A 12,123-nucleotide genomic window follows, 5' to 3' on the forward strand; every position below is an offset into this window, starting at 1 on the left:
CCACTAGTTGCTCCATGGGAGAAAGATGGGCAATCTTCAGAGGCTTATAGCCTCTGAAAACCCACTAGAGGTTTGGTTGCATTGGTTCCAACTCAATGGCACACCACAACAGTGGGTCAGGTGTTGCACTTCCAATATAGAGGTAAATAGTGCTAATCCACCAGCTGCCCTCTCTTTCTTGTATAATTTACAGCCTCTAAAAACCTGGTGGATCAGCTATGCATCAGTTACAACTCAATGGAAATGTACAACAATCCCACCATATATGACATGCAACTTATTTGCATTGTTAACAAATTGTATAGTCATTTTATTTGCATAGTTCAGCCCAACCGTTTGGTGAGAGGTACAAGACTATGGTGACAAAGGCCGTACAAAAGTCATCTATTGCAATACATGTACCATCTTCATGATCATCTGTCTGAGTCCCTTATTGTGGCTATTAGGTCAATCCGTTTCATTAAGACATTCCCACATTTTCTCTGGCACCATAACAGAATATTATAGCTTCTAAAATGCCTAGTCATACTGAACCAGTTGAGATTGAAGGACCCCTATCTACCACAAGACTATCACCTTGAAATATTCTTTAAACTTTGAACCAAAACTGTTCCGTGAGGTCATCTTTCAGATAAGTAGCAGATTGTTGTTGTTGTTAAGTGTCGTTGAGTTGTAGACGACACTTATTGCCCTATGATCTAAAGACCTGAACACTTGTCTAACTTTCATTGTTTCTCCAAGTTCATAGGGTTTCCGGAGGCAAGCTATTTCAGAAGTGGATACCACTCCTACTTCCAAGCTTGTTTTAATCAGGGAGCTCCACCAAACATTGTCTACCAGGGGTAACCATTTTCATCACATTTGACATTTCAGTGTCATAATGTTCAGCATCGCAGCAACCACGAATTACCTCTGTACAGCAGATGGACAGACCAGTACTATACCACTTATAACCCCAAGTTCCAACCAGATTTCAAAAGCAAGGTATGGTTTGAACCCCATAAGCTAAAGCTTTCCCATTGATTAGTTCATAAAATAAACAACATCATCTGTGAGTATCAAGACCATTTAAAAAATAATCTACATACGAACAGTTAACATTCCCTCAAATGCAAACACTATAAAGCAAGAGAAACTAGGGAAGAGCAGGGAAACCAGAATACTGGAAACAGAGCAATAATGATGAAAGTTAACACACTGAAAAAATGGAACTATTGCCACTGAACAAACTGTGCAGAAATTGTTACATGAAAATGTAATGTGTAGTGTAAATTTCCACTGAAAGCACAATAAAATATTTTAGTCATTTAAAAAAAATTTATCTTCTACAACAGCAAAAGTAAGCTTTCGATTTTCTTCACCCATTTGCTTGAGTTCTTGGACTTTCTTCTTCTGTCATCCAAGCTTTTCTGTTCTACATAAAATATGAACAGAATTGTCATTGTTGTTATGTGCCATTGAGTTGCCTGCACTCATAGCAACCTTATGTACAACAACCCTAGACCTTGCTCTATCCTGTGCCGATCTTACTGTCTCTGACACACCTACCTATATTACCTCAGTCACTGAATCAATCCATCTCATCGAGAGTCTTCTCTCTTGTGCTGTTCTTCCATCCTCCCAAGCATGAAGTTCCTTACCAAGGGCTAGTCTTGCCTTGCAACAATGTCCAAAATATGTCAGATGAAGCTTCAGAATCTTTGCCTCCACGGAGTAGCCTGGTCTCATCCTCTCTAGGACGAACCTGTTTGTTTTCTTAACAGTCCAGGGTACATTTGATACTCTTCTCCAGCACAACAGCTCAAAGACATCAATTCTCCTCCTATCATCCCTAGTCATTGCCCAGCTTCTGAGGCATAGCAAGTAATTGCAAAGTCTATGGCCTGAAAATTATGTTTTCCAAGACACAAATTGACCTATACACAGTAATAAGAACTGGGGGAGGAAAAAAATAAAAACACACCATTGTTTATTGCTACATTTTTATAATAGCAAATAGTTGGAAACAACCCAACTGTCCATCAGACAAATGGCTAAAAAAAAAAAAATTGTACATTCACACAATGGAATATTATGCAATAGTAAAAAATTTTTATCGTAGGAGTATGCAATGAGGGTTGTAGAGTGGATTATATTTGGGGCTAGGGGGTGGGATTTGGGGAGGTGCGGGGCCAATGAGGGAGTTTTTCTTTTGCTTTTCAAGGAGAGGAGCAAAGGGGGGGGGGGGGGGGGAGGGGTTTGTGCGGGGAGAAGGGTGCAACAATGAATGAATGGAATCCCAAAATCTCTGTAGATGTTCATTGAAATGAAAAATAAACAACCTAAATTTAAAAAAAAATTATTACAAATGTGTGAAATACTATTCAACATGGTTTAAACTAAAACAAATTATGGTGAATACTGTAGGTAGGTAGAACAGTCACAAAAGGACAATTCTGGTGTAACACCACTAATATAAAAAACCTAGGGAAAGATTTACATGCAGATAGAATCCATCTTGAACGGTTAAGAAGGATGAGAAAGAAGAGAGAAGGGAGTAAAAATTAACAGATAAGCTGGGTGAAGGCAATGGTAAGATACAATAAGAATTTGATTAGACATAAGTAATTTTATTAATCAATGTCACAAAATATCTATCAATGGTTGAATGAAATTCTAATATGATTTATAAATGTTTCTCAAATATAAATAAATAAAAGGAGAAGGACTATTATGTTTTCACTTGAAGATAGCAGTCATAACATATTCCAGTACGCTGCTTTTATAAATTGTCACCTGGACAATAGCACTTTTGAGCACTTTTCTTAGTGGCAATGCAAACAACTACTCCTTTATTGTACAAGTAAATATTAATATCCTAGGAAATCAAAATCGAAAATTACCATTAACACTACTACCTAAAGATAACTACTGGTAACATTTTGATGTGGAACTCTCTTGAAAGTTGTTTTGAAAGATTAAAATCACTTGACATATTTAAAACTGATAGGGCAAAATGTTCCTAACTTTACATGTGTTTCATCCACAATCTTCTGTGAGACAGCTGAGATGAAAGTGTACATCAAATCTCTATCATTCTCTTAAACCTATTTCTTTCTTCTTGATACACAGAAGTGATCTTATTTACTTAAGGATTATCAGTTGTTTGTTTGGCAAACATCCTGCTTGGTATTAATCTAACTATGTCAAGTTACACATACATATAAACATGATTTAAGTTTTTTAAATCTAAAACCTATTTATCCATCTTTTCTTTATTGTTTCTGCCTCTGACGTGATGTCTAAAGTCTGTCACAACCATAAAAATATATATTTACCAATATTTTCATGTAGTATTTAATGATTTTGTTCTTAGAATTTTTTTTAAAAAATTACCAAAAATTAATTTTGGTGTAAGATGTAAGAAAAAAATGTAACCTACAATGTTTTCTGAATGAGTAGGTCAATAGAGGTTTTTACAAGACACATGCATATATATTTCCCACAAGGAGGGCCACTAAAGTCCCAACCATGTCTCAATAATATATTGAATAATTCAATTTTTTTTTCTACAGACTTGAGCATTGCTTCTGCCATATAATAAATTCTTCTGAGTACCTGCAATATATTTCTGAACTTTCTCTTTTGTTCCTTTGCCCTGTCTGACTAGCTGGCAATAGCGGAATTATGATTCTGATTATTTTAACTCTATGATGTAGCTTTTACTTTTGACTATTTTATGGCTCTTCTTACACATTTGACCTTCAAGAGGAAGTTTAAAACTATTTTTCAAGTCCCTTTCCCTGAAAAAAAAAAAAGTACTTGGATTTTGAAGGGTTTTTTGTTATTTCTAAACTTGAATTAATTTGAAAGACATTTATATCTTTGCAATATTGACTTTATCAATCTAGTAAACTGGCATATCTCCTTTTTATTTAGCTCTTCTTTTACATCTACCATAAAGTTTCACAGTTTTCTTATTAGAGTCACATTTTTTTCAAGGGACAATAAACACTGATTTAAGATTATAGAGTCTCAGAGAAAGAAAAATGAAAACAAAACAAGATCTCATCATGTGCTCAATTTCAACTTTTTATGACCCCGTATATTACAGATAGAACTGCACCAGAGGCTTTCTTAGTGTTTTTAGTGATCTTTATATAAGCACATTATCTGGCCTCTCTTTAATGATACCATTGGGTGGACTCAAACTGCCCATCTTTGGTAAACTGAGAGCAAACCATTGCAGAAGACAAAGGATCTTAAAAAATCACCTCAATACCCTACATCTATTTTATGGAATCCAGTTCTCAATCAACTAAAGTTATGGAGTGTATTTTTGGTGTTTTTAAGTACTTTTTTAAAAATAAATAATATTATTTTTTATTATTGCAGTTTATCATTTAAATCTTATTTCTTGGGGAAAACTCTATATTAATGCATATATTGTTGTTAGGTGCCATCAAGTCGAATTCAACTCATAGTGACCCTATGAACAACAGATCTGAACCCTGCCCTACCTTGTGCCATCCTCATCATCTCTGACATACTTGAACCCATTACTACAATCCATCTTGAATGCATTACTTATAATCCTCTGACAATCCCCTAATGACATGCTCAACTTCTACTTTTCCCAAAATTCATTCTTAGTGCATTCCAAGTTCCAACTATCAAAAGATATTTGCAGCTATTTCTCTGGGTTAATTTCCAATCTGGGCTCTACCTCTAATATTATAACTATGCATGTTCTTCTTTTGTTCATAGATTTTCAGAGGCCAGCTATTTCAGAAGGTGATGGCCAATCCTGCTTCATAGGATCTGTGAATTTATTTGCGAGTCCTGCTAAAAACCTATATATCGTGTGTGGCAATTCTGACATTTGACAAACCAGTGACATAGCTTTCAGCCTCACAGCAATCCACAAGTTACTTCAGTACAGCACACTGACAGACAAATACTGTATTAATAAGAACAATGATAAGCAAAAACAGAGATATTAGCAATATGCAGATAATTTCTCCAATAAAACATACTGACAGGTGAGTGTTGTACCTCTAATAGCAAACCAGGCATATGAATATCATATTACTGGATCCAGTTGAAGCTTGTGGCAGTGTGCAAACACTACTTGTTATTGTCAGGTGTTGTAAAGTTGAGTACCACTCATAGCAACCCTATGAACAAAAGATCATCATCCTATCCTATTCTGTGCCAACTGCACAATCTCTGACACACTGGAGCTCAAGGCTGCAATCTGATGTCCATCTGTCTGGTTGTTAAGGGTATTCATCTTTAGCACTGTCCCTCCACAGTTCCAAGCGTGATGTCTTCCAAGGAATACCGCCTCCTACCAACACACTAAAAGTATGCAAGATGAAGCTTTGTCATCTTTGCCTCCAAGGAGCACTCGGCCTTCATCTTCTCTAAGACCTATCTGTTTGTTCTTTTGGCAATGCATAGGATATTCAGTATTCTCCTTCAACAACACAACTCAAAGGCATCAATTTTTCTTCTATCATTCTTATTCATTGACCAGCTCTCAAATGCATAGCATGTTAAATAGATCTTAGCTGAAAGTACAGAGCATCAGAGAATGTCTATCTGTGTTTCATTGACTATGCAAAGGCATTTGATTTTGCTGGTCACAACAAACTGTGGTTTACCAGATTGTGCAACCCTGACATTTTGCCCCTACCCATCCTCACTTCTCTGCTCCCACCTCATGCAATGGAAAACTTTGCAGCACTCAGGAGAAAAGATTTTAAAAAATATTACATAACTTGGGAAAGACTTGAGAGCATACGCTGAGTGGACTAACTTGGTCTCATAAGGACAAATACTGCATAAGATTGTTATTGTAAAAATAGAAAGATAACTAGCAAAACATGTATGGGAACAAATACCCTTTTAAGAAAACATGAACAGCAATTTTATACATAATCTCACGTGATGGGCTGAATAGGCATCAGATTGACAATATCTGGGGAAGGAATTGTTGGAGAAGCTCAATATCAGCAATCAAAACCAAGTCAGGTGCTGACTGTGGAATGGACCACCAATTGCTCATGTATAAGCTCAAACTGAGGTTGAAGATAATTTTAACAATAAGGAGAGGATGAAATAAATGAATTGTTGAGATGTGATGTCGAGTTTACTAAGACTCGTAGTGACCCTATGAACAACAGCTCTATCTTGAGCCAATCTGTCTTGATATACCTGATCCTATTGCCACAGTCATGGAGTGAATTCATCTCCTCCAGGGTCTTTCTATCCTGTGCTGACCCTCCACCCTTCCAAGTATGATATCCTTCTCCAAAGATTGCCTCCTCTTGAGAACATGCCCAAAGTATGTGAGATATAATTTCAAAATAACTGCTTCTAAGGAGCACCCTGGTTTCACCTTTTCTAGGACAGACCTGTTTGGGTTTTTGGCTCTCCATGTTATGTTCAATACTCTTCTCCAGCCACCATAACTCAAAGGTAACAATTAATCTTCCGTCATCTTTCCTTATTGTCCAGCTTTCATATGTGTAGCAAGCAACTGAGAAGATCATGTCCTAGATCAGGTACACCTTAGTTTTTTCACTAATATAGTTGCTCTTTAGCCCTCTGGAGAGGTCTTTAACAGCAGATTTTCTCAATGTAACTCATCCTTTGATTTCCTGACTGTTGGTACCAAGGTTGTTGATTATGGATTGAAGCAAGATGAAATTGTTAACAACTTCAGTCTTTTCTCTATCTATCATGATGCTGCCTATTTACCCTAGAGTTAGGATCTCTGTTTTCTTGACTTTGAGATGCAATTCAATATTAAATGCTGTAGTCCTTGATCTTCTGCAGCAAACACTTCAAGTCCTCCCCAGTTTCAGCGAGCCAGGTTATGTCCTCTGCATTATGCAAGTTATTGATAAGTCTTCCTCCAATCCTGACATTGTATTTTTCTTCTTAAAGTCTAGCCTCTCAAATATTTGTCAAGCATATAGATTGAAAAGTATGGAGAAAGGATACATCCCTGATGCCACATTTCTTAACTTTTTAACATGCAGTGTTCCCGTTCCCTGTTCAGACAACAGCTTCTAGACCAGGTATAGATTTTGCATGAGAACAATCAAGTGTTAGGAGATTCCCATTCTTCTCAATGTTAGCCATAATTTTCTGTGATCCACACAAATGCCTTTGCATAGTCGATAAAACACAAATAGACATCCTTCTGGTACTGTTTTCAGCCAGATCCATCTGACATTGACAATGATATCACTAGTGCAACAGCAGCACCCAGACTCTTGCCAGGAGTCAGTTCAGGAGACTAGAGCACCATCTTTGCTGAGAAACCCAGGTAATGATCTGATGTGACTGGAGCTTGAGCCAGCATATTAGGGGTTAGTTAGAGACCTCACCTCTCACAAGGGAAGATCAATGCACCCACTGCTGGCCAATGCTGGACAAACTTCAGGTCTTCTGGATCTTGTTTCTTGACATGGTAATCCCTGACACTCATGTCATATATCTGTATGTTTCCTTGTTCTTATAGCTTGCTTGTAAAGGTATCATTTATCTGTCAGTTTTTGTATTGAGGATGTGTCTTTGTATGCTACTGCTCCTAATATCTTAGATATGTATATGTTTGCTTTTCTATCATCTGCTTTCTTGGGTACAGTGCTTGTCTGTCTGGTGCTGTGCTAAAGCAGAACTCTCAGATTACGATAGACTAGGAAGAAGGACTGGCCATTCAATTCAGAAATAATGAGCCTTGGAAATCCATATGAACTATAGGAAATAGATTAATAGGACCATCTAAAAATCAAATTCTTTTATCAAGAAACATCTCCAACAGAATAAAAAGAAAACCAAAGACTAGGGAAAAAACATTTAATAATGACATATCTGAAAGGGGGCTTAAAACTAAAAGGGATAGAATACTCCAGCACTTGAACAAGAAAAAGACAAACAACATAAGCACAGAATGAACAGGAAAGATGAATAGAAGCTTTACCTAAGAATGTCAGATGGACAGCAAGCACATGAAAACAAAATGCTCAAAAGAGCTAGCTATTAGAATTTTTGTCTTCTTGATATTGGGCAATAATCCATATTTAAGCCTGTAGTCTTTGTTCTTCTGCAGCAAGCACTTAAAAGTCCTGCTCACTTTCAGCAAGTAAGGTTGTGTTATCTGCATAATACCGGTTGTTAGTGTCTTCCTCAAGTCCTGATACCACATTCTTCTTCATAGAGTCAAACTTATCAAAATATGTATATACTAATATACATAAGAATATATTAATGTATACAAATATATGTATATTCATTCATATGTATATGCATGTATATATGTGGTATATGTATGGAGATATATATATTTATTTAATCCATTTTAATATATATATACTTAATCCATTTTAACCACTTCATGATGTTCTATGTAAAGGATATTTCACCATTTAATCTACCATTTCTCTATGTATATAATTTATATTGCTTTACTACTACAAATAAACTCAGCTTAAAACTTAAAATCAGGCTCCAAAATTTTTTCATTCTAATCTTTTATTATTATTACTACTATTATTATTATTCAATTTAATTAAAGGGCCCCAAAATTTTATAGAACTCCTGCTTCCTGCAATGTGCTTCTCCACAAAGTCACCACCAGGTGGCACAGTACCTGCCCAAAGAACATTTCCCATATTTCTCTAAAACCCATTCACTTCTTTCCATCCTAATGATCTCACCTCGGGCCCACATCACCATCTTCTTTTACAGAAATATCTTAAACTTTCTCCCAAATCATTCTCACATTACAGCCAGGGTGATCATTTAAAAGTAAATGTAATCCTCTCCTCTCTCTCTATAACTCCTTAAAGCTCTCCCATTGCCTTTTTGGTAAAATCCGTATTTCTTATTATGACTTAAAGGGTCCTCCATAACCTAGCTTTGATGGTCTTCCCCAGACTTCTCTTTAACCTCACATTTGTTCCAGCTCTCCACACCGACCCTAGTGGACTCCTACATACTCCTCAATGTTCAATGCTCTTTCCTGTATCTGGGTATAGAAGATTAAAGTGACTCTACTTTTTGTATGCACTGTAAAAATTCAAATATGTCTTATTCTTATTATTCTGTAGAATTCCACCCCCCCATCTCTCTGCATGGTCTTGGTAGAGCTGTTGAGCCTGGTATCCCATCTCCCCAATACAGAGGTAACCTTGGATGCCAATCAAAGTACCTCGTCCCTCTGGACTTCGCAATTACATTTAAGCCTGGGCTTGCAGACCTGTCAGACCAATATCCCAGTTGGACACTGACAAAGATAAAATAGATCTGAGTGACTCTGTAATTAGGAGAATGTGAGTCAGGGTGGAAGGGGGAAAGTGAACTGTGGTCATCTTGCACATGAGGAAGAGAAAAATGGCCTACGAAATGAAGCTAAGCAAAGAGCAGAGCAGAAAGAAGATAGTAATAAAGAAGCAGATACTTAACATTAATTGAGTCCCTGCATCCAGCCATAATGACCTTCTAGTTACACGAACTGACTGAATTGAAATTCTAAAGCACTTGGTTTGTGGAAGACTACTATCTACAATGAAAGACCTACATCGATTTTGAGTCTTTCTCTAAGTTCAAACCCCATTTGAATTCTTTATGTTACATACCTGATGCTTAACCCACTTCTGTGAAGTTGTGTCAGATGTATAAGAATTATTCCTCAGGTTTTGAGGCTATAAAGCTTTCTGGATAAAACTACCCTCATTGAGCTGAGCAGCTGGTGGATTCAAACTGCTGACCTCTCTTTAACAGCCTGACACATTACATACTCATAAGCTAGAAATGTAACTTTGTTTAGACAAGCCTGGACCACATTTACAATGGCAGTTTGCCTTCAGGATGAATGCGCTGCAGAGTAGAACATAAAGAATTCATCTCATTGTGGTTGAGGCAGAATTGACTCATTGACCTTCCACTGAGAGTGGATTCAAACTTCCTAAGAGAGTCAGCCTTGTGGATTAGCAGGGAAACTCCCTATGGACTATGCCACCAGAGCTTCCTTCATTATGAATAAAGACATTGGCTTAAAGAACTAGGGAACATGTATTGATGTATCCTGGATTTAAAAAAAAAAAAAAAAGAGCCCTGGTAATGCAGTGTATTAAATTCAAATTCATCAGCCATTCATCTGGTGGAAGATGCGCAATTTCCTCCCACAAAAATATACCACTTTGGAAACACAATGGACAATCAACAACTTCATTTTACTTGGATCCACAATTAACACTCTTGATACCAACAGTCAGGAAATCAGGAGACATATTGCACTCAGAACCTCTCATTGATGAGTAATGATGTCAGTTTGAGGACTAAGGTGTATCTGATTCAAACCATCATCTTTCTGATCACTTGCTATGCATCTGAGAGCTAGAAAATGAGAAAGGATGGTGAAAGAATTGATGCCTTTGAGCTGTGATGCTGGAGATATAAAAAAAAGATTTAAATATGAAAATATAGAAGCTGAAAGCTATTTTAAAAGATCAGGGGAGGGGGGTTGGTGCACGCTCATTTGACAGCAATGCTGAATAACTGACCTAAAGGCTGGGAGTAGGAGCACATCAGTAGCACCACTGAGGATAGGACTGCAGATCCCATAAAGATCACAGGCAGAAAACACCTGTAAAGTAGTTCTACTCTGTAGCACATGAGTTTCCACAACTTGGAATTTACTTGATGGCAAAACCTTTGGCTTGTTATTGGATTCTGAATGAGACTGTCCATAAATTTTACGGTTAAAATTAGAATGTGTTGGTTAAGGCATTGTCACAGATTGTGCTAAGGAGGTTAAATGAGATAGGCACCAAATTACCATTCTAAACTCATGGACATTTCTGAATTTACAAGTTAAGTGTGAGTCATAGGGAGTTGCAAACCTAAACCACCAACCTCCTCTTGTTGGGTCTTTGTTGCAACTTCCTACAGACTACACCACCAGAGCTTTCCAGAGTTTAAAAACCTTAGAGCTTAACATCTGAAGTGCTTGGCTTGTGGGAGGTCGAGAGCAGAGGCTGAACTCCATTTCAAATTTGACACTTATACAGATGCCTTTTGGTTATTTCTGACCCATAAACAAGCCATATAGCTTTATCCTCTGGAAGAGCCCAGTTGAAAACTAATTATAACCACCAAGCAAACCTCAAGTGTGACAATTGATCCTTGGGTCTTGCAAAGAGAATCCAAAAACTTTCCTGTGCATATCCTTAATGATTTCTATGAGTCTTAGTTGAAATTACCACCTAGCTAAGAGCCCCAAAATCACTCATATGCATTTTAAAATGTGAAACTGTACATTTTTTTTTTACACAAGCATAAAAAAAGAGGAGAGTCCAGTGTATCTCCCTTCTGGACCACAGATCCTGTGTCAGTCAGACTGGGGCCTAGATGGGAGCAGCAGCGAAGAACCTCAGACTGACACGGGATAAAGCTGACCCGGGTCTGCTACCTCACACAGCAAGAGCTGGAGGCCTTCATTCAAGCTTGTCTGAGGGCCGAGTGACAGGGGGAGACCCCATAATTAGCAGGACTAAGAGAGCTTTAAGGGGAGGTCTGGTGGCTTAGTGACAAGGGGTGGCATTGCCAACTCAAAGTAACATGATTCGAGGCCACCAGCTGCTTTGTGGAAGAAAGATGAGCAATCTCCTCCGATGTGATTTACAGTCTCTGAAAACCTGCTGGAGGGTTACCTAAGAAGCCAAAACTTAACAATACAAAACAATAAGAGAACTTGGCCACACGGACCTAAATTTGCAAGCCCAGCAGTCAAAGGGCCTACAAGCACACCTGAGAAACTACCACGACTAAAGAATTGCACCGTGCTTCCAGACTTAACCATAATCCATTAACTTCCCTAATAAGCCCTGTAATCGATTTATGTCACTCATTCAAGAAGTTATCTTTCCTACAGTTTAGTTGGTCTCTATAAAGAGCAGCTACACATGGGTAAAGAGAGAAAATAGAAATCTAGCAGAAGACAGACTAGGTATTTGTTCAAGATCAGAAGACATACAACCCCTCCAAACCACCACTACCCAGTGGACTGGAGTCACATCCATGGGAATGAGCCCACTAAGTAGGTATTTAAAAAGGAAGCCAACTAGT

The sequence above is a fragment of the Elephantulus edwardii genome, unplaced genomic scaffold (genome assembly GCF_000299155.1).
Source record: "Elephantulus edwardii isolate Elephantulus edwardi_28Jun2011 unplaced genomic scaffold, EleEdw1.0 scaffold00005, whole genome shotgun sequence".
Lineage (NCBI taxonomy): Eukaryota > Metazoa > Chordata > Mammalia > Macroscelidea > Macroscelididae > Elephantulus > Elephantulus edwardii.